Below are 24,241 nucleotides of genomic sequence, written 5' to 3'. Positions count from 1 at the left end.
CGAAGGTTCCACCGAGATTCGAACTCGGATCGCTGAATTCAGAGTCCAGAGTGCTAACCGTTACACCATGGAACCAGACAGGAGAATGGGACTCGTAAATACACTTAGCAGTGTTCTGACGTACTTCAGACACTTCCTACTTGCATTTTTTAACATAATTGACACGATCGAGCATTATAAAACTTAATCTGGGCAATGTTTGCACTTGCAGCCGATGACTGCATTTCCTGTGCGTCTATATGGCAGCGCTGAGTAGCAGTGTGTGGAAACGAAAGACAGGGACGGACGTAAAGCAATCAGTACGAATAAGAAAGTATGCAGAGCCTCTGGTAGCTCAGTTGGTAGAGCGGTGGACTGTAGTGGAAGATTCACAGTTATCCATAGGTCGCTGGTTCAAATCCGGCCCAGAGGACTGTTTTTCTAATCTCAGGAGCAAAGAGGCTCCAGAGCATGCCCACTCGGTCAGAACCTCCCTATGTTTTAAACCTATTTTAAAGGAAATTCATTTGCTCAGCTTCTAGTAGCTAGTTGATAATCATGGGATTCTTAGCCTTCGTAGGATAATGATATTTCTTCGAATTATAGTAAAATTGCTTGCTCTTACAGGCATTACTCGTTTAATGTGCTATATAGGTCACATAGTCGCACCAATATTCAGCCGTTTCATAGACATCTCGTTTTTAATACAAACGTAGAAACTACACCCCTGAGCCTATCGCTGTTACTTCCTCGGCGAGAAACGCTTATTACAGAAAATTTAGACTAAACGAAGGTTCCACCGAGATTCGAACTCGGATCGCTGGATTCAGAGTCCAGAGTGCTAACCGTTACACCATGGAACCAGACAGGAGAATGGGACTCGTAAATACACTTAGCAGTGTTCTGACGTACTTCAGACACTTCCTACTTGCATTTTTTAACATAATTGACACGATCGAGCATTATAAAACTTAATCTGGGCAATGTTTGCACTTGCAGCCGATGACTGCATTTCCTGTGCGTCTATATGGCAGCGCTGAGTAGCAGTGTGTGGAAACGAAAGACAGGGACGGACGTAAAGCAATCAGTACGAATAAGAAAGTATGCAGAGCCTCTGGTAGCTCAGTTCAGTCGCGCTTGCGACACCGTGCTGGTCGGACGTATCAGTGCTCCGCTCCGCCGCGTGTTCACAAGGCGTGTTTTCCACTCATATTTCTGTGTGCAAGTGTTGTGTTATTCTGCAGTTTATATCGTTTTCCATTTGTATTTTTGTTGCGGTCTTATTGTAGCGGGTTCACCGCTCGCTATCTGCTGCAATGTCCAGGTTATTTCCGCGAAAGTGTACACTGCGTTTTGATTTTGACAAGTCCACCCGATCTGTGCAACCGAGTTCACTGGAGATACATGACTGGATCGTTGATGTTATTGGGATTACATCTGACCAAGTGCACACCGCCTATTATGATACCGAGCAGTATTGTTTCTTTGTTAAATTACTGAATCCTGTATTACTGGAGAAGATCATGACGAAGCACGGAGGAAGTGCTAATTTCCGACACCGGGACGACTCTGTAAGTACTGTGCTCATTTCCAATGCCGATGTAGACTACACGAACGTGCGTATTTTTAACTTACCCCCTGAAGTAGAAAATTGTTATTTAAAGGAGGTACTGTCCAAATTCGGTGACGTTAAACAGATTCGACATGAACGGTGGTCAAGTCAACATAGGTTGCAATGTTACAGTGGCGTTCGATCTGTAGAAATGCATGTCAAACAGAATATTCCATCCCATATACTTGTTTGTGACTATAAGGCTCACGTTACTTACATTGGCCAAACACCGACCTGTCATATCTGTAATGAGAGTGGTCACTTGCGTCAAGACTGCCCCAGGCGCATGTTTGTGTTAAAGAATTCCCTCCAGCAGCGTAAAAGGCTTACTTTGGCGGATGTAGTGGCAGCCAAGCCGATGACAGAGATTGGGCTCCCTAATTCTGCAATGCCTTCGGAACAGCAACAGGAAATTCGCTCTGAGGAGTTTCCGGTTCTGGTTCGGAGAGAAAAAGGTGCGTTGCCCCCTGCCAAACTCGATGCCGCGACCAATAAGAGGCGCAGAACTTGTGACAGCAGTGGCTCTGATAACGACACCTCTAGTGCGCATGAGACCGCGATAAAGGACGATCAGGAATCCGGCTCGGAAGCGAAAGCTCCCATCGGTGAGGCTATTGTGGACGCTTCTCCTCCCACAATTTCAAGTGCCGATACTTACGTGGAAGTTAAGCAGTTACCGCTGGCTAGTGCCTTAGAACTTCCGCTACAGCCAACTCAGGCCGACCAACCTGTACGTGTGGCTCACATTCCTGCAGGAAGTATACACACAGCGGCCTGTGATGGTGGTATACAAACATCTCTGAGCGCAAACGGTACACATCACGTGGCAGCCGCTTCGGTTCAGGACTCTCAACAAGGGGAATGTCAACAACTCCAGGAAATAATACAAACACAGCTGTCCGGGTCTGTCGGTGACAACAAACAGCTGCGGGCAGAGAATGTTGCCAAACAGGCTGATAGTGCGAGTGATAGTTCAGCTGCTCGCTCGCCGGCGGTGTCGCCGCGCGCCATCCCTTCGCGGGATGTGCCGGGAGAGCAGCTTGACATCACCCACGACCCTCCCACGCCGCCAGCTGCAGAGGTGCTCCACAGTGTCCGCCCCAGGATCCGAGTGCAACCTAATGTCAATGCTGTGCGTAAAAAGAGTAAGAACAAAGACGCACGAATACAACTCAGTGACGTCACAGACACGAATTTCCCGGCCACAAATATGGAATGGCATGAAGATGTTGCCCTTTAAAGATATTTGCTCCTTCCGCCTCTTCCACGTACTGTCATAATGTCGCAGGCCTATACGATCACGACATTAAATATTAATAAAATCCGGTCGGAGGTGAAACTGAGTGCCTTAAAACAATATCTCTATGAGTCGGGAACAGATATCGCTCTTTTGCAGGAGGTGGCCGTGCCACACTTAACTCTTCCTGGTTTTGTTGCTATTACAAATTTTTCCCCCGACTCGAACGTGGGGACTGCCATCTTACTTAGAGAAGGCATTCCCGCCACTCAGGTTGACACGTTAGATTCCGGTAGAGGTGTGGGTGTCACCGTTTTTGGCGTCACCATCATTAACTTGTACGCGCCTTCTGGCAGTACCTATAGGGCGGAAAGAGCAAACTTTTTTAAGGAACAAATCATCTATTTGTTACGGAAAAATCCTGAACGTGTTATCATTGGAGGTGATTTTAATTGTGTTTTATCCCAGAAAGATCAGTCCCCGAATTTTAATTATTCGCCTGAATTAAAGCGTCTCGTGACCGACCTCAAACTGAAAGACGCGTGGGAAATTAGGTACCCGACCTTGGTACGATTCACACACATCGTCGCGAATTCCTGCAGCAGAATTGACAGGATTTATGTTTCCGACGTTTTAGAGAATGTCTTGTTACAAATTGAAACAATACCCTCCAGCTTCTCTGATCACAGTGGTGTCGTTGCGTGCCTGAATTTGCTGCCCCAACCAACGCGTTGGTATAAAAATCAATGGAACTTGAACGTCTCCTTATTAACGGATGCTGACCTAGAGGCGGCGGTGCGACGCGCTTGGGAGCAGTGCTTGCGCACTACCGCAAACTTTCGTAGCACCATAGCGTGGTGGACTCAGCATGCAAAACCCAAACTGCGAAAAGTTGTTATATTCTTCGGTATTGAAAGAGCAGCCGCGATAAAGAGGACGATGGAGTTCTACTACACTATCTTACGCGACCTCTGTGATAGAGCCGACGCCGCGCACACCAGAATAGACGACATTCGAAAAATAAAGGCGAAATTAATCAATCTTAAGAGGATGCAACTGGAAGGTCTTAAGATCAAATCTAAAGTGAAGTCGGTCAGGGACGATGAAACAGCCGCTCTATACCACCTTGTCAAACATGCTAAGAACAGAAGGAGGACTTTTATTGAGGCCCTGAAACTCGGTGATGGCACGACTGTCGACACCCAGCGAGAGATTATCAAGGCACTACACGACTATTTTGTTGACACCTACACGTCAGCGGCTACTCATGACGGCTGCTATGACGAACTGTTTAGTGCCATTTCCTCTACTATAACTAGAGAAGACAATGACACAATTTCATTAGAATTTAGTAATAAAGATGTTTTGGAGATTGTCTGCCACTCGCCGATCAGGAAGTCCCCTGGTCCTGACGGATTACCCGTTGAATTTTACAGGAGGTATTGGCACATCATCGGGGACAAAATCACCCAATTAGTGAACGAAGTTTTTCAGGGGAAGCCTATACCACTTGCCTTTAAGGAATGCACAATTGTGCTTATCCCTAAAGGCAGAGGTACCAAAAATATCGCCAACTTCCGCCCCATTTCATTGTTAAACTCCGATTATAAAATAGTCGCCCGTGCAATCAACACGCGAATGATGCCCCTCACTGCTAAATTCATAGGACGTCAGCAGACATTTGCCTTCGGGAGAACTGTATTGCAAACGGCAGCTTTTTACCGGGATATCATTGCGTTAACGAACGCCAGTAACGTGAAGTGTGGGCTGATCTTTCTGGACTTTTTTAAAGCCTTTGACCTCGTCGCTCACGAGTACCTCCTTGAAACCATGAAAAGATTCGGTTTCTTGCAGAACGCGATTGACATGATCACAAACATGGCACTGGGGATCAACGCAAGGCTTTCTGTCAACTCGCAACTAACCCAACCGATTCAAATCAACAGAGGGATTCCACAAGGCAGCCCTTTGTCCATGTTACTTTTTGTTCTTTCACTCGAACCTCTGTTACTCCAACTGCAGGCGAAACTCACAGGGCTAACACTTTCAGGAGAAAAAACTGTCGTAGGCGCCTATGCCGACGATGTGGGTGTGGTTGTCCGCAATGAGAATGATGTCACCACTTTAGCGGCTCACCTCCAGCAATACTGTTTGGCGTCGGGGGCTAAATTGAATGACAAGAAAAGTAAATTTATTAACCTCTGTGGCCTCCAGCATTTGCGAGTTGGCTACGCTCAGGAAGTCAGCGTCCACAAGGCTCTCGGCATCATATTGACGGCGTCCTCTTTACAGATGGCGGCGGCAAACTGGAGGGACATAGTGCGTAAACTTAACGGTGCTCTCATTGACAATTCCCACAGAAGCCTCAATCAATTTGATCGGATTCATCTGGTCAACTCCTGTATTTTATCCAAAGCCTTCTACACGGCGCAGCTCCTGCCACTGCCTGCAGTCATTGCTAAGCAAATTATGTCGAAGGTGACCAATTTTATTTGGAGAGGGGAAATTTTTCGCGTGTCTGCCAAAACTGCGACACTCCACCCCCAGAATGGAGGGATGGGATTAGTAGATATCAAGGTGAAAGCGATGGCTCTCTATATTACAAGGACGGCCGCTATAATTAACAATGATCCTTCCGGCATTACAGCGCAATTATTCACTGCCGTCAGGCCGCAAAGTCTTGCCCCACCGCTGAATATTCAGCCCATCAGCTATCGGCTAAAACATATCAGAGATTATTACCTCTCACGGAGCTACATCAGTAAAGAGGTCATAAACTCTCAACATTTAACTGCACAAGCCATAATAGCGGACTGGAGACAACACGAAGGAACGAATCCTTTGGCAACGAAGCTCGGTGGCATGAACTGGGATATTATATGGCGCAATGTCAGTTCCCGTGTCCTCAGTTCCGATGCTCGCACTGCCTGGTACAAAGCCATCAATGATGTGGTTAGCACGAACGAGAGGTTACATAAAATCGGGCTCAGTGACACCCCTCTCTGTCGTCGCTGCCAACTGACGGATACAGTTATCCACCGTTACACCTGCGGGGACCGTCTCCAGAACTGGGTTTGGCTTCGACAAAAAATAGCTCTTCTTACCAGGACTACACCCGCCAATGTTTCGTCAGCACTACTGTCTCGTCCTGATGTGCATTTTTATCCGCAGACGAAAAACAATGCAGTTTTGTGGTTGCTGGGTACCTATTCCAGCTACGTCTTTAATAATTTTGGCGGTGACAATTATTTGGAATTCAAGATGTTTATGGATATCGAATTCGCCAAAACATGTACGTACCAGAATCATGGGAAACTCTTCGGCAATATGCTTAAAATAGCGTTTCATCGCATGGGTATCGGATAGGTCAACTGAGTGTGACGGGGTGAGGCCGGGCCGCGGGACACCAGTGGTGCCGCGAAGAGGCCCCACTGCTTCTGTGTCGCGTCCGGACTCCCCCTCACACTGCGGCCTTCAATGACTCGCTGGACACTGGCTACAGGAACTTTCATTGAGTGAGATACGAAGCTGTGTTTATGTTACGTTTATTCTTCGAGCAGCACTTATACTATGCCCAAGGGCGAAGTCTTTTCGTTGTCTTTTTCACCATTCCAATTTATTTTCATAGAAGGTTACGGGTTTCGTTTGAAAAAAAAAAAAAAAAAAAAAAAAAAAAAAAAAAAAAGTGGCGCAATTGGTTAGCGCACGGTCCTTATAAGGCGGTAGCCGTGAGCAATGCCGGGGTTGTGAGTTCGAGCCTCACATGGGGCATACTTTTACCAATTGTTCCTTTTTTTATGTGCTCTCGTTGTGTCTTTACATTTGCTTTTTTTTTCCTGCTGTGTGGAAATGACCGAGGTGGTCAATCGGCGTTTTCAGTTTCAAGTTGGTTGATGTGGTGCATTCCAGGTACGGCTTTCCATGACGCACGGGTCGAATTACTTTAAATTTGAAGTTAAGGTTCTTGTTTTTACTAGTTTTTCTAGGGATGTTTTTTCTTTTTTCTCTTTTCCCTTTTTTTCCCCCGTATGTGTGCTGTTCGCTGCATACCAATCCATTCCGTTGCATTACTTTGGAGGGATTTATTCATTTAAAAAAAAAAAAAAAAAAAAAAAAGTGGTTAAGGCGTTGGACTGCTAATCCAATGTGTTTTATAAAAAAAAAAAAAAAAAAAAAAAAGTTGGTAGAGCGGTGGACTGTACTGGAGGATTCACAGTTATCCATAGGTCGCTGGTTCAAATCCGGCCCAGAGGACTGTTTTTCTAATCTCAGGAGCAAAGAGGCTCCAGAGCATGCCCACTCGGTCAGAACCTCCCTATGTTTTAAACCAATTTTAAAGGAAATTCATTTGCTCAGCTTGTAATAGCTAGTTGATTATCATGGGATTCTTAGCCTTCGTAGGATAATGATATTTCTTCGAATTATCGTAAAATTGCTTGCTCTTACAGGCATTACTCGTTTAATGTGCTATATAGGTCACATAGTCGCACCAATATTCAGCCGTTTCATAACCGTCTCGTTTTTCACACAAACGTAGAAACTAAATCCCTGAGCCTATCGCTGATACTTCTTCGGCGAGAAACGCTTATTACAGAAAATTTAGACTAAACGAAGGTTCCACCGAGATTCGAACTCGGATCGCTGGATTCAGAGTCCAGAGTGCTAACCGTTACACCATTTTTTTTTATTTATTTATTTATTTTTTTTGTGTTTTTTTTCTTTTGTTTTTTTTTTCTCGATCTGCAGTCGAATGCCCTACGACTTTTTTTTCTTTTTTTTTTTTTGCGCTATAGTAGTGTATAATTTATTTATTTATTTATTTTGTGTTAACTTTTTTTTATTTTTTTTTTTTTAACTTTTTTTTTTTTGCGGTGGTAGATCTCAGGATCACTACGTCTCAAGTTCGTCTTCACGTAATAATAGCATAATGTTTCCGTGTCGTTCTGCATTCGTCGATGATTCAGTTTCCTGAAGGCATGATTCAAAGTCGTCATCTCTTAGCGTTGAGAGTAAGTTCGCCGAGATTACCGCCGTGGTGTTTTCTTGGAGTTATTAACGAAAGTAACTGGTTACTAGTGTGTGTTCCTTGAGTTAGTGGAGACAAAAACAACAAGATCAGAGGTTTCTCTGTCCGCATCGTAAATAATAATAGCAATAAAGTTCCGTATAGAGGAAAAATGGGTATCTAGAAAGAAATACTGCCCCGTCTGTTAAACTGCGTCAAATTAAACTATACTTGTCTTCTGAGTAATGTAAAAACAGAAATAAATACTGGCTTCACAAGTTTGGCATCCTGTTGCATGCTGCTTCTCGTTGACCTTAGGTGCCCACATTGTACAACCTATGAAGCAATGGAGTCCTGAAAACTGACAATGAGATACCCAGATAAGAGAAGAAATAAATTTAAAAAAAAAAAAAGCTATGATCGTACCCATTGGTTCGCACACTTAAAGCTTCCCATCATTCAAAGCAACGGTGAGAAAATTCTGAAACTTTTCTTTATATTGCCGTAATCGTTTGATCGCGTAATATTCGGCAATAAGATACATATGAAAATCAGAAAGTGTAGGCGTTTTAGTCGTCAGCATATAATATAGGTACTGTCCAATTAACCAGGTATAGCTATTATTTTTAGATTTCGGAAATAATTTCCAGTCCGGTTGGAATATATCTTGCAGTTGTATTGCGGATGGCGTCGTTCTATTAATAAGAGCCAGTTTCATTCTCGTCCAATTCCAGATTTGCGTCTGATCTCTGCAGTTTAATATGTGTGGCAATGTTTCCACATGGCCACATGCGTCGCAAGTCGGAGTAGGCCGTAGTTGGATCTTACACAATTTCTCCCCCGTGGGTATCACCTCGTTCACCACATCATACCACACGGAACGAACTCGGGAGTGAAGGAGAGGAGTGCTGATATTCACCCAAATTTGTCGCCAGTCCTTGCCAGGATACTTCATTTCTATGGAGTTATTCTGTTGCCGATTCGTAAATACACTGTAGACAGCAGCAGCAGTGAGTGGTTGCAGGTGTTGATGTACATAGCTGGACTCCACGTAATATCGGCGAATATGAACGAGCTCGGGATGGATATGTCCAACATTTATCGGCGGCGTCATATCCGGTGGTCGTAACTGCTGGAAGAGACGTGCTGTAAGACCTGTCTGACTATTTCGTAAGATCCTTGTCGTTCGAGCTAGAAAAATCGCTAAGCACTGTAATTCAACATTTTTAAGAGCTAAACCACCTTTATACCGAGGTAAAGCGGTAGCCTTGAAAGCGACTTTAAAAATATTACCTCGCCAAATGCACCAGCCTGCAAGGGCTAAGATTCTGTTTGCAATATCAGGAGGAATAGGGAGAACAGCGGCAACATGGTAAATCTTGCTGAGAACATAATAATTGACGAAATGTGCTCTCTGAATCCTGTCTAAACACCGCATATTGTGCTCACGAATCAAAGCTCGAAGGACGTTGAGCTTCTGTTCCCAATTCACTCTTACCATTTCCCGTGGATTCGGAGTGAGAATCAAACCAAGGTGCTTGAGCTGGTTGGTTGCCTCTAACCAAACGGTGTCCGCGAATCGAGCCTGCGGACCTAAATGCAAGACTTTGGATTTCCGTTCGTTAAGGCGTGCACCGCAGGCGCTGGCATACAGGTGGACAAGCCGCCGCACGGTATCGAACTCTTCGTCGTTGTTGATAAGGACGCTGATATCGTCCGCATAGGCATGACAGACGGTCTTGGTATTCAGCGTTTGAAGACCCGGTAAGGTGACGCAAAACGTTTTCAGTAGTGGCTCTATAGCAATGGCGAAAAGAGTCGTGGAAAGCGGGCACCCTTGTCGCAAACCTTGTTGAATGGGCACAGGGGCTGTTAACTGGCCGTTGAATTTCACGCGGGAAGACGTATTGCAGATACAGTTCCTGATTATCTGTACGAAATGCTGGTTGAAACCCAGTTTGTCCAGCGTTCTGAAGAGAAATCCATGGTTAGTCCGATCAAATGCCTTGTCGAAGTCAAAAAAGACTATTGCCAACGTGGTCTTGCAAATCCAAGTCAAATATGCAATATCTCGGTATTCGCACAGGGCGTCTATCATCGATCGACCAGTAACTACGTTCATGTGGTATGAACCAAGCACTTTACTAAGGACTGGCTTGAGTCTGGCATTCAGAATCCGAGTAAAGATTTTGAAATCTGCATTGAGTAGGGTGATTGGTCGTAAGTTATTGAGTGAAGTCCCTGGTGACGGTTTGGAGACTAAGACTATCAGACCCTCAGTGAACTGCGATGGAAAAGCAGTATGCGTTAACAGTTCATTATACATGATAGTCAGTTCGTCGCCGAAAACATCCCAATACCGAAGATAAAATTCAACCGGCAAACCGTCTGATCCTGCAGCTTTTCCTTTCGCCGCAGACGTAATGATTGACTTCACTTCGAAGTTAGTTATGTTTGCCAGGAGCTGTGCGTGGTCGTCCGGATCCACCGATGCCGTAATGTTAGACAAAAATTCCTCTCCCGCCTCTACATCTGTGTCAGGCAGTGAGTAAAGTTGCCGGAAATGATTCCGAATAAAAGCCTTAAGCTCACCTTGCTCATCATAAACACGACCATCGTCATCTGTCAGTTGAGTAATGATTTTTTGTCTGCCTCTTTTAGCTTCCCGTATGACGTGGTACAAGGACGCTGACTCGTTAAAGGTGTCATCGAAAGCGCGTGCCCTGACTTGGGCTCCTGCCAGAGACTCACGAACCAATGCGGTGATTTTGGCTTTGGTACGTTTAATGCGAAGGACATTGCCAGGCAGTGCAGAGGAATCGTTGTACAACTGGCGGAGAGCGGTAAAATAAAATTCCAACGTCTGTTTCTTCCAGTACGCCTTGGCCCTGGCAAACTGACAAATACATTTATTTATGTGCGGTTTTACTAGCTCTGTCCACCAATGAACACGCTCCCTATACCTTTGTCGTCGCTGGAGGCACCATTGCCACGTTGCAATGAGATCCTTCTTCAGGTCGCCGTCGTCCAACAGTGCGACGTTCAGGTGCCATACGCCTCGACCCAAAAAGGTTTTCTGCGAAACGTGCCGAAGCGTGATGTGATACGCACAGTGGTCGCTAAAATTAACAGGCCATATTTCACAATCCCTGGCAGCGCTTAAAATGTCTTTAGATACATAGAACCTATCCAGACGACTAGCGGAGGCAGCGGTAACATAAGTATATCCGGTCACCTGCGGGCGAAGTGAGCACCAGGTATCTTGTAAGTCCAGCCCATCAATTAGATCTCGCAACTCCAAACAAAAATTAAAATTCGGACACTGGTCTTCTCTGCGTATAACACAATTAAAATCGCCGCCCAATAAAACCTTCGAACAACCACAGGATAATAATGGCACAATTTCATCGCGATAAAAAACACTCCTATCCCTTCGGCCTACAGATCCAGTCGGGGCATAGACGTTGACCAAAAGCAAATCTTCGAATTGTACGGCAATCCCTCGACCCGTTTCTAAAATCGCTCGAGGTTTACAAGTGATGCCCGCTTTGTACAAAATTGCAGTCCCTGCCTCATCGCCAATATTTATGAGGGCCTCATAGCCTGTGACATTCCCGACTTTGGGTGTGACGACTTCTTGTAGGAATACGATATCTACATCGGCGGCATACAGATAGTCAGTCAAACATTTTAATTTTACATCAGATGTTATTCGATTTATATTAGCAGTTGCAATTTTGTAATCCCGCATAAGAAGGGTGATGCCATATTAATGCGTATCGTCAGCCCAGGAAGTCTGCCTGCTCGACCCCGGCGAGTGAGCGGTATCCATAAATGTATCGGGTCCAGAACTGTCGACATGCATCCCCATATCGGGTTCCTCTGAATGCTGCACTACCTGTACTCCATCGTCTGTGACGAGTTTCTCACATTCATCCGTCCGGAACTGCTTGATAGTACGCTGCAGTTTCTGTTCAAGAGTACGAGTTTCCTCGTCACTCTGCTTACGGACCGATTTTTTTTGTCGGCATTTCCGCTGAGGACGGGTGTCTTCGACTTGTTGGTTGATGTCAGATTTCGCAGCGGTAGGGGTAGCTCCCGTGGGAGACTGTTCCTTGCCGGAAACTACGCTGACTGGAGAAGTCACTTCAAGGGGATGGGAAACTCGCGGCTGGTCATCAGAGTCCTCAGGTGGAAGACTCTCCACAGATGGGAGCAAATGTTGATCGGGCAACAGAGGCGGAAGTTCCACACGGACCACGCCAGCATCGGAAGGGCGCAAATTTCCGGCCCCGTCGTTTGCATAGGTTTCTACGTCAGAAGCACCGGGCAGTCGGCTCGCCGTAGCTGTGTTTACATCGGCGGCGGTCACGTCTGGCACAACCTCAGCCGCGTGCAGCTGTGGCGCGCTAACGACAGACGGACCGACAAGGCTCTCGGCATACGTCGGCCTATTACCATCCTGCCCAACTACAAGGCCATCATGTTGTCGGAAAACACGACGCACTGGTTTAGCACGGGGACACGCGGCCTTCATATGGTCCGGAGAGCCACAAAGGACACATGTACGTGGTTGCCCCTCGTACATTACGAGTGCCCGGAAGCCTTGTACCACGACGTTGGACGGGATATGCTTGCATAGATCAATTCGCGCTACCCGGACACCATTATCCACATTGAAGTGTTTAAGTCCGCTCCACTGCTCTTGGTGAATTTCCAATACGTTCCCATACTGGGACAGACATTGCCGAATACGTTCAAGATCAATTTCAAATGGGAGGTTGAATACACGGACGGTGCGCAGGCCTAACCCAGCATGGGTAACGACAACTTTACAAATTTCACCATCAGAATTAACGAACTCGGCGGTACCCTTAGTTAAGTCCATTATACGTAAACAGGGCTCGTCACTAACAAGTTTCACGTAGACGGCATTCGCCAGAAAATCGTATGAAAATCCTAAAACTTCCTCGTCTTTAAGACCCAATCTGTCGAAGAAAAAATCGACTAATTCGTAGACATGTGGTCGGCCAAACCCGAACGGAAATTGGAAACGCAACGTGTAACGGCGTAACTGATCATCCATAGCAAAGGCCATGATGTACTCACAAGACTAAACCAGCTGCAGGCGCCGCCTAACACGCGCGGAGCGAGCACTCCGGCACGTCTGCACACGGCCGCTGCTGCGGCGGAACTGATTACACCATGGAACCAGACACGAGCAAGGGACGCGTAAATACATTTAGCAGTATTCTGACGTACTTCGGACACTTCCTACTTGCATTTTTTAACCTAATGGACACGATCGAGCATTATAAAACTTAATCTGGGCAATGTTTGCAGTTGCAGCCGATGACTGCATTTCCTCTGCGTCTATATGGGCGCGCTGAGTAGCAGTGTGTGGAAACGAAAGACAGGGACGGACGTAAAGCAATCAGTACGAACAAGAAAGTATGCAGAGCCTCTGGTAGCTCAGTTGGTAGAGCGGTGGACTGTAGTGGAGGATTCACAGTTATCCATAGGTCGCTGGTTCAAATCCGGCCCAGAGGACTGTTTTTCTAATCTCAGGAGCAAAGAGGCTCCAGAGCATGCCCACTCGGTCAGAACCTCCCTATGTTTTAAACCAATTTTAAAGGAAATTCATTTGCTCAGCTTGTAATAGCTAGTTGATTATCATGGGATTCTTAGCCTTCGTAGGATAATGATATTTCTTCGAATTATCGTAAAATTGCTTGCTCTTACAGGCATTACTCGTTTAATGTGCTATATAGGTCACATAGTCGCACCAATATTCAGCCGTTTCATAACCGTCTCGTTTTTCACACAAACGTAGAAACTAAATCCCTGAGCCTATCGCTGATACTTCTTCGGCGAGAAACGCTTATTACAGAAAATTTAGACTAAACGAAGGTTCCACCGAGATTCGAACTCGGATCGCTGGATTCAGAGTCCAGAGTGCTAACCGTTACACCATTTTTTTTTATTTATTTATTTTTTTTTTTTTTGTGTTTTTTTTCTTTTGTTTTTTTTTCTCGATCTGCAGTCGAATGCCCTACGACTTTTTTTTTTTTTTTTTTGCGCTATAGTAGTGTATAATTTATTTATTTATTTATTTTGTGTTAACTTTTTTTTATTTTTTTTTTTTTTTAACTTTTTTTTTTTTGCGGTGGTAGATCTCAGGATCACTACGTCTCAAGTTCGTCTTCACGTAATAATAGCATAATGTTTCCGTGTCGTTCTGCATTCGTCGATGATTCAGTTTCCTGAAGGCATGATTCAAAGTCGTCATCTCTTAGCGTTGAGAGTAAGTTCGCCGAGATTACCGCCGTGGTGTTTTCTTGGAGTTATTAACGAAAGTAACTGGTTACTAGTGTGTGTTCCTTGAGTTAGTGGAGACAAAAACAACAAGATCAGAGGTTTCTCTGTCCGCATCGTAAATAATAATAGCAATAAAGTTCCGTATAGAGGAAAAATGGGTATCTAGAAAGAAATACTGCCCCGTCTGTTAAACTGCGTCAAATTAAACTATACTTGTCTTCTGAGTAATGTAAAAACAGAAATAAATACTGGCTTCACAAGTTTGACATCCTGTTGCATGCTGCTTCTCGTTGACCTTAGGTGCCCACATTGTACAACCTATGAAGCAATGGAGTCCTGAAAACTGACAATGAGATACCCAGATAAGAGAAGAAATAAATTTAAAAAAAAAAAAAAGCTATGATCGTACCCATTGGTTCGCACACTTAAAGCTTCCCATCATTCAAAGCAACGGTGAGAAAATTCTGAAACTTTTCTTTATATTGCCGTAATCGTTTGATCGCGTAATATTCGGCAATAAGATACATATGAAAATCAGAAAGTGTAGGCGTTTTAGTCGTCAGCATATAATATAGGTACTGTCCAATTAACCAGGTATAGCTATTATTTTTAGATTTCGGAAATAATTTCCAGTCCGGTTGGAATATATCTTGCAGTTGTATTGCGGATGGCGTCGTTCTATTAATAAGAGCCAGTTTCATTCTCGTCCAATTCCAGATTTGCGTCTGATCTCTGCAGTTTAATATGTGTGGCAATGTTTCCACATGGCCACATGCGTCGCAAGTCGGAGTAGGCCGTAGTTGGATCTTACACAATTTCTCCCCCGTGGGTATCACCTCGTTCACCTCATCATACCACACGGAACGAACTCGGGAGTGAAGGAGAGGAGTGCTGATATTCACCCAAATTTGTCGCCAGTCCTTGCCAGGATACTTCATTTCTATGGAGTTATTCTGTTGCCGATTCGTAAATACACTGTAGACAGCAGCAGCAGTGAGTGGTTGCAGGTGTTGATGTACATAGCTGGACTCCACGTAATATCGGCGAATATGAACGAGCTCGGGATGGATATGTCCAACATTTATCGGCGGCGTCATATCCGGTGGTCGTAACTGCTGGAAGAGACGTGCTGTAAGACCTGTCTGACTATTTCGTAAGATCCTTGTCGTTCGAGCTAGAAAAATCGCTAAGCACTGTAATTCAACATTTTTAAGAGCTAAACCACCTTTATACCGAGGTAAAGCGGTAGCCTTGAAAGCGACTTTAAAAATATTACCTCGCCAAATGTACCAGCCTGCAAGGGCTAAGATTCTGTTTGCAATATCAGGAGGAATAGGGAGAACAGCGGCAACATGGTAAATCTTGCTGAGAACATAATAATTGGCGAAATGTGCTCTCTGAATCCTGTCTAAACACCGCATATTGTGCTCACGAATCAAAGCTCGAAGGACGTTGAGCTTCTGTTCCCAATTCACTCTTACCATTTCCCGTGGATTCGGAGTGAGAATCAAACCAAGGTGCTTGAGCTGGTTGGTTGCCTCTAACCAAACGGTGTCCGCGAATCGAGCCTGCGGACCTAAATGCAAGACTTTGGATTTCCGTTCGTTAAGGCGTGCACCGCAGGTGCTGGCATACAGGTGGACAAGCCGCCTCACGGTATCGAACTCTTCGTCGTTGTTGATAAGGACGCTGATATCGTCCGCATAGGCATGACAGACGGTCTTGGTATTCAGCGTTTGAAGACCCGGTAAGGTGACGCAAAACGTTTTCAGTAGTGGCTCTATAGCAATGGCGAAAAGAGTCGTGGAAAGCGGGCACCCTTGTCGCAAACCTTGTTGAATGGGCACAGGGGCTGTTAACTGGCCGTTGAATTTCACGCGGGAAGACGTATTGCAGATACAGTTCCTGATTATCTGTACGAAATGCTGGTTGAAACCCAGTTTGTCCAGCGTTCTGAAGAGAAATCCATGGTTAGTCCGATCAAATGCCTTGTCGAAGTCAAAAAAGACTATTGCCAACGTGGTCTTGCAAATCCAAGTCAAATATGCAATATCTCGGTATTCGCACAGGGCGTCTATCATCGATCGACCAGTAACTACGTTCATGTGGTATGAACCAAGCACTTTACTAAGGACTGGCTTGAGTCTGGCATTCAGAATCCGAGTAAAGATTTTGAAATCTGCATTGAGTAGGGTGATTGGTCGTAAGTTATTGAGTGAAGTCCCTGGTGACGGTTTGGAGACTAAGACTATCAGACCCTCAGTGAACTGCGATGGAAAAGCAGTATGCGTTAACAGTTCATTATACATGATAGTCAGTTCGTCGCCGAAAACATCCCAATACCGAAGATAAAATTCAACCGGCAAACCGTCTGATCCTGCAGCTTTTCCTTTCGCCGCAGACGTAATGATTGACTTCACTTCGAAGTTAGTTATGTTTGCCAGGAGCTGTGCGTGGTCGTCCGGATCCACCGATGCCGTAATGTTAGACAAAAATTCCTCTCCCGCCTCTACATCTGTGTCAGGCAGTGAGTAAAGTTGCCGGAAATGATTCCGAATAAAAGCCTTAAGCTCACCTTGCTCATCATAAACACGACCATCGTCATCTGTCAGTTGAGTAATGATTTTTTGTCTGCCTCTTTTAGCTTCCCGTATGACGTGGTACAAGGACGCTGACTCGTTAAAGGTGTCATCGAAAGCGCGTGCCCTGACTTGGGCTCCTGCCAGAGACTCACGAACCAATGCGGTGATTTTGGCTTTGGTACGTTTAATGCGAAGGACATTGCCAGGCAGTGCAGAGGAATCGTTGTACAACTGGCGGAGAGCGGTAAAATAAAATTCCAACGTCTGTTTCTTCCAGTACGCCTTGGCCCTGGCAAACTGACAAATACATTTCTTTATGTGCGGTTTTACTAGCTCTGTCCACCAATGAACACGCTCCCTATACCTTTGTCGTCGCTGGAGGCACCATTGCCACGTTGCAATGAGATCCTTCTTCAGGTCGCCGTCGTCCAACAGTGCGACGTTCAGGTGCCATACGCCTCGACCCAAAAAGGTTTTCTGCGAAACGTGCCGAAGCGTGATGTGATACGCACAGTGGTCGCTAAAATTAACAGGCCATATTTCACAATCCCTGGCAGCGCTTAAAATGTCTTTAGATACATAGAACCTATCCAGACGACTAGCGGAGGCAGCGGTAACATAAGTATATCCGGTCACCTGCGGGCGAAGTGAGCACCAGGTATCTTGTAAGTCCAGCCCATCAATTAGATCTCGCAACTCCAAACAAAAATTAAAATTCGGACACTGGTCTTCTCTGCGTATAACACAATTAAAATCGCCGCCCAATAAAACCTTCGAACAACCACAGGATAATAATGGCACAATTTCATCGCGATAAAAAACACTCCTATCCCTTCGGCCTACAGATCCAGTCGGGGCATAGACGTTGACCAAAAGCAAATCTTCGAATTGTACGGCAATCCCTCGACCCGTTTCTAAAATCGCTCGAGGTTTACAAGTGATGCCCGCTTTGTACAAAATTGCAGTCCCTGCCTCATCGCCAATATTTATGAGGGCCTCATAGCCTGTGACATTCCCGACTTTGGGTGTGACGACTTCTTGTAGGAATACGATATCTACATCGGCGGCATACAGATAGTCAGTCAAACATTTTAATTTTACATCAGATGTTATTCGATTTATATTAGCAGTTGCAATTTTGTAATCCCGCATAAGAAGGGTGATGCCATATTAATGCGTATCGTCAGCCCAGGAAGTCTGCCTGCTCGACCCCGGCGAGTGAGCGGTATCCATAAATGTATCGGGTCCAGAACTGTCGACATGCATCCCCATATCGGGTTCCTCTGAATGCTGCACTACCTGTACTCCATCGTCTGTGACGAGTTTCTCACATTCATCCGTCCGGAACTGCTTGATAGTACGCTGCAGTTTCTGTTCAAGAGTACGAGTTTCCTCGTCACTCTGCTTACGGACCGATTTTTTTTGTCGGCATTTCCGCTGAGGACGGGTGTCTTCGACTTGTTGGTTGATGTCAGATTTCGCAGCGGTAGGGGTAGCTCCCGTGGGAGACTGTTCCTTGCCGGAAACTACGCTGACTGGAGAAGTCACTTCAAGGGGATGGGAAACTCGCGGCTGGTCATCAGAGTCCTCAGGTGGAAGACTCTCCACAGATGGGAGCAAATGTTGATCGGGCAACAGAGGCGGAAGTTCCACACGGACCACGCCAGCATCGGAAGGGCGCAAATTTCCGGCCCCGTCGTTTGCATAGGTTTCTACGTCAGAAGCACCGGGCAGTCGGCTCGCCGTAGCTGTGTTTACATCGGCGGCGGTCACGTCTGGCACAACCTCAGCCGCGTGCAGCTGTGGCGCGCTAACGACAGACGGACCGACAAGGCTCTCGGCATACGTCGGCCTATTACCATCCTGCCCAACTACAAGGCCATCATGTTGTCGGAAAACACGACGCACTGGTTTAGCACGGGGACATGCGGCCTTCATATGGTCCGGAGAGCCACAAAGGACACATGTACGTGGTTGCCCCTCGTACATTACGAGTGCCCGGAAGCCTTGTACCACGACGTTGGACGGGATATGCTTGCATAGATCAATTCGCGCTACCCGGACACCATTATCCACATTGAAGTGTTTAAGTCCGCTCCACTGCTCTTGGTGAATTTCCAATACGTTCCCATACTGGGACAGACATTGCCGAATACGTTCAAGATCAATTTCAAATGGGAGGTTGAATACACGGACGGTGCGCAGGCCTAACCCAGCATGGGTAACGACAACTTTACAAATTTCACCATCAGAATTAACGAACTCGGCGGTACCCTTAGTTAAGTCCATTATACGTAAACAGGGCTCGTCACTAACAAGTTTCACGTAGACGGCATTCGCCAGAAAATCGTATGAAAATCCTAAAACTTCCTCGTCTTTAAGACCCAATCTGTCGAAGAAAAAATCGACTAATTCGTAGACATGTGGTCGGCCAAACCCGAACGGAAATTGGAAACGCAACGTGTAACGGCGTAACTGATCATCCATAGCAAAGGCCATGATGTACTCACAAGACTAAACCAGCTGCAGGCGCCGCCTAACACGCGCGGAGCGAGCACTCCGGCACGTCTGCACACGGCCGCTGCTGCGGCGGAACTGATTACACCATGGAACCAGACACGAGCAAGGGACGCGTAAATACATTTAGCAGTATTCTGACGTACTTCGGACACTTCCTACTTGCATTTTTTAACCTAATGGACACGATCGAGCATTATAAAACTTAATCTGGGCAATGTTTGCAGTTGCAGCCGATGACTGCATTTCCTCTGCGTCTATATGGGCGCGCTGAGTAGCAGTGTGTGGAAACGAAAGACAGGGACGGACGTAAAGCAATCAGTACGAACAAGAAAGTATGCAGAGCCTCTGGTAGCTCAGTTGGTAGAGCGGTGGACTGTAGTGGAGGATTCACAGTTATCCATAGGTCGCTGGTTCAAATCCGGCCCAGAGGACTGTTTTTCTAATCTCAGGAGCAAAGAGGCTCCAGAGCATGCCCACTCGGTCAGAACCTCCCTATGTTTTAAACCAATTTTAAAGGAAATTCATTTGCTCAGCTTGTAATAGCTAGTTGATTATCATGGGATTCTTAGCCTTCGTAGGATAATGATATTTCTTCGAATTATCGTCAAATTGCTTGCTCTTACAGGCATTACTCGTTTAATGTGCTATATAGGTCACATAGTCGCACCAATATTCAGCCGTTTCATAGACGTCTCGTTTTTCACACAAACGTAGAAACTAAATCCCTGAGCCTATCGCTGATACTTCTTCGGCGAGAAACGCTTATTACAGAAAATTTAGACTAAACGAAGGTTCCACCGAGATTCGAACTCGGATCGCTGGATTCAGAGTCCAGAGTGCTAACCGTTACACCATTTTTTTTTTTTTTTTTTTTTTTTGAATCTGATTTCTAGTCAGACGCCTTAACCACTTTTTTTTTTTTTTTTTTTTTTTTTTTAGGGCCTCCCATCTCCCCTTCTAGCCCTTCCATTCGCTCTCCTTCATGCGCCTTCTTCGGCGAGCTTCATTGCTAAAATCAAATTAAATGCTCCTTCTCACGTAAGGGAATCCATACCAAACGTGGTGAGAAAAGTAAATTTCTCCATCCAAATGAACTCATTCTGTGATGTTGGATGGTTTTTCATAATGAGGGAACTTAATCTGTTGAAAAATGTGGATAAAGAAAGAAAAATCAAGTGGAAAACTGTGAAACGTAGACTTCTTAAGGACACACATAATACATGACACTGATCTCAGATTATTGTCACAGTATATCATGCAACACATCATCCAATACCTTCCTTTTGAAAGAGTATGTGTAGCATATTTCCAAAATGCTTGGTGTGGTTCCGTTGGGCGCGTAGCTTGTAATATTCCTCCGTGATGTAGCAGTTGTAGTCCTCAATGGTGTCCGTGGTCGTTTTGTGGATGACAAAGTGAACAAAATTGCCGTATAGCCACAGTATGGTATTATTTTTCTGACGCGGAAAATACATCATGTCCGGGGCCGAGAGTTCGGTGGTGGTGATGAATCTACCATCATTGCGCCTGAGGAATGCGACCTGCTGCTTAATGTGGTTCCATATGGTATTGTATCCTTGACAAGTAAATCTGTGAACTGTCGTATCCACATATCCACAACGGCGACACAAGGGAGTATCATGAAGTCCTATAGCATGGAGCCTCTCATTGTTGGCGATGATATCGTTAACCACTTGATACCATGTCGACTGTACTGACATGCTTAAGACTTTATTATGAATATTCTTCCAAACAGTATTCCAATCTTTGGATGGATATTTTTTCTCGATTCGATTCCTGACTGAACAGCGCCATGGAATAGAAGTAGCAGATGACGTGGCGCTACGGCTGGGTGTCAGATGTATACTCTCTTTGTAACTGATCTCAGTGAAGTAAAGTCTGACATGGTGCAGCTTAAAATGAATCGGAGCCACATTGACAGGAGCATCTAAACTCTGAGGTTCAGTCAGATGAAACAGTTGCGTCGTAATACTGTCGGGGTACTTACGGAGATGTTCTCGAGTACGCTTGATAAATAAAGTCACTGTCTTTTGACGAATATCTGTGAGTCCGAGGCCACCGGCGACCGGAGGTAAGGTCACAGTACGAGCTGCCACTTTAAAAATACAGCCTCTCCATAACAGCTGACAAACTGCCCTCGTAATATTTTTGGCAATGCCCAAGGGAATAGGTAGACATTGCCCCAGGTAAATCGCTTTTGACAGGATCACACAGTTAATCAATTGTACCCTTTGCATTAAATTGAGGTCCCTATTTCGATGCTCTATTAATGAGCCTCTGATGTTGGTAAGCACGTTCTTCCAGTTAACGGAAGCCATCTTGAGCGGGCAGCTAGAAAATGTGACACCGAGAGACTTATGTTGGTTCGTGGAAGTGATCCAATCTAAGTCTGCGTTCGCATAACCATTGAGGCTGAGCATAGAGCTTTTCGTGTTATTCACAGCAGCACCAGCAGCACCACAATAAACGTGTAAGGCGGTCTTAAGAGTTTGAACATCGTCGTCACTCCGAACTATGACCCCTAAATCATCTGCATACACATTGGTTACTTTCTTTACCGACATAATCGTGATCCCTTCCAAGAGAACGTTTAAATGTCGGACAAGAGGTTCCAGAGCTATGACATAGAGCAGCATGGAGAGTGGGCTTCCTTGCGGGAATCCACAAATATTTATGGCTCTCGTGCATTGACCGTTGACAAGTACTTTTGCCGTCATCCCAGTAATCATACTTTGCAAAGACTTCAAGCACCGTCCCCCAAAACCCAGGGCCGACATTGTTTTAAAAAGATAACGATGATCAATCCGGTCAAAAGCATTTGCAAAATCAATAAAGCATAGAGCACCTTGAAGTTGAGCTGCCGAAAAAATGGAAATCACATCACGATATTCACTGACCGTTTTGATGATACTTCTATGCGGAAGGGCCGTTTGGTCCTGCGCAATGACACGTTGTAGGACTGGAGTCAGTCGCAATTTCAGTGCACGGGCAACAATTTTATAGTCTCCATTTAATAAACATATAGGTCGCAGACGACGGACATCCTTCATTCCTCGCCCCTTGGGTACCATCACAAACACACCCTCTTTAAACTCCGAGGGTATGGAGATACCGTTGATGACTTCATTGATGATGGCGGTGAGCACATCGCCTAGAACATTCCAAAACCTGTAGTAAAATTCGACTGGTAAACCATCCGGCCCAGGCGTCTTGTTTACCGGAGAAGTTTTGACGATATCCAAAACATCATCACTAGTAAATATGTCCAATAGCGCCCTATTCTCGTCCTCAGTAACTATCGAGTCTGTGCCGTGAAGTAACGTCGCCACAGACTGTTCATTGACATCAGGGGCAGTATATAAACACGTAAAAAAGCGATGGATTTCGTTAAGGATGTCACGTTGTTCATGGAGCACATCGTTATTCACATCGCGCAGGGTGTTGATAAAACTATTCCTTCTATTCTTTGCATGCCGGAGGAGATGATACAAAGAGGCAGTTTCATCTTCGACAGTGGAATGTGATCTTGACTTTACCTTCAAACCATCAAGTTGTCGTCGTTTCAGTTGGGTTAAAATCGCCTTAATTTTCTTTATTTGCATGAAATGGTCAGCAGACAAAACGGGACGATCATACAGTTCTCGCAAACAGGTATAATAAAATTCAATAGTGTCTTTCCGAAGTTGAGCCCTTGCCTTGCCATAGTCGATCAAAGTCATCCTCAGCTTCCTTTTAGCGTAGTTGGTCCACCACTCAATGGTGGAAACGTATCTGGGGCGCGCTCTGAGGCACATATTCCAGGTCACTTGGATGGATTCATTTAAGTCTGGTTCGTGAAGAAGACTGACATTCAATTTCCAAAGACCGCGTCCCCAATAGGTCGTTTGCCGGGCAAGATGTATGCTACAACGAACTCCACAGTGATCAGAAAAACTGGTGGGAATCGTGTCTATTGAAGATGCACACTGCATTAAACTATCGGATATATAAATTCTGTCAATTCTACTGGCCGCCAAGTTCGTCATATACGTAAACTTAACAGCTATGGGGTGAAATAATTCCCATGCGTCTGTAAGACGTAAGGCAGTGACACAATCTTTCAGTGCTTGAGAGAAGTTAAAGTTCGGTTTTTGATCTTTTGACTTCAGTACACAGTTCCAGTCGCCAGCTATAATGATATTTTCTGAATTGTCGTTTAATAAGTGAACCATTTCACCGGTGAAAAAAGTTGTCCTGGCCGCTCGGGAGCTGCTACCAGAGGGGGCATAGACATTAACAACCGTCGTATTAAAGATTTTACAAGAGATTCCGCGACCGGATTCGAGAAGACACAAAGGCTCCGCCGGTATACCATGTTTCACCAAAATAGCCGTTCCACATTCATTTTCGAAAGCAACATTTAAAATTTCAGTAAACCCCGGGAAATTAAATTCACTGACCATTACCTCCTGCAAGAGAGCAATATCGGTATCCGAATTATACAAGAAATCTTTCAAAGCCGCCAATTTTGGTGGACTCCTAATCCTGTTAATATTCAAAGTCATTATATTGTAAGTCTGTGACATTCTCTGTAAACGTCGTTCCATTTAGAAAGAGAAAACAAATGGACACACCAACATAAAAACCAGTGTAACGTTCAACAAAATCGTCCTGTTATTATCTGTGGACAAATGAGGCATTTCAGTTTAGCGCAGCGATCCAGGGTGCCCTGCAAGGAGACTTTCGTCAACTGGCATGCTATCAATGATCATCGGCAGCGTGTCAACTGCCGTCGTTGCTCGTGGTGCACAGTCATCTTCCTTGTCCGTCGCCCAGTCCAACCTAGGGGAAGACCGATCCGTGCTACATTCACGAGATGGCCGTCTGGGTAGACCATCATTGGGAGCCGCCAAGCCTTCTTTACACTCTATCCCTCCTCTAGACCTGTGTGTTACAGGGTTTCTACCATCTTCCCTATCTGGACTATA

The 24,241-nt window shown here is 45.3% G+C and overlaps 5 non-coding genes across 5 annotated transcripts; 3 read left to right on the top strand and 2 right to left on the bottom strand.

Moving 5' to 3' along the window:
• Window positions 1-3: 3 nt before the first annotated feature.
• On the bottom strand, window positions 4-75 carry Trnaq-cug. Its single transcript has one exon. It is a non-coding gene; the product is annotated as a tRNA-Gln (tRNA).
• Window positions 76-323: 248 nt separating this feature from the next.
• Window positions 324-412, top strand: Trnay-gua. The gene is given in 2 exon segments: window positions 324-360; window positions 377-412. It is a non-coding gene; the product is annotated as a tRNA-Tyr (tRNA).
• Window positions 413-770: 358 nt separating this feature from the next.
• On the bottom strand, window positions 771-842 carry Trnaq-cug. Its single transcript has one exon. It is a non-coding gene; the product is annotated as a tRNA-Gln (tRNA).
• A 12,452-nt stretch (window positions 843-13,294) lies between these two features.
• On the top strand, window positions 13,295-13,383 carry Trnay-gua. Its single transcript is given in 2 exon segments — window positions 13,295-13,331; window positions 13,348-13,383. It is a non-coding gene; the product is annotated as a tRNA-Tyr (tRNA).
• A 6,212-nt stretch (window positions 13,384-19,595) lies between these two features.
• Window positions 19,596-19,684, top strand: Trnay-gua. Its single transcript is given in 2 exon segments — window positions 19,596-19,632; window positions 19,649-19,684. It is a non-coding gene; the product is annotated as a tRNA-Tyr (tRNA).
• The last annotated feature ends 4,557 nt before the right edge of the window (window positions 19,685-24,241 follow it).

This window comes from Schistocerca americana, chromosome 2 (genome assembly GCF_021461395.2).
Source record: "Schistocerca americana isolate TAMUIC-IGC-003095 chromosome 2, iqSchAmer2.1, whole genome shotgun sequence".
NCBI lineage: Eukaryota > Metazoa > Arthropoda > Insecta > Orthoptera > Acrididae > Schistocerca > Schistocerca americana.
This window is presented reverse-complemented; position numbering and strand designations above follow the sequence as displayed.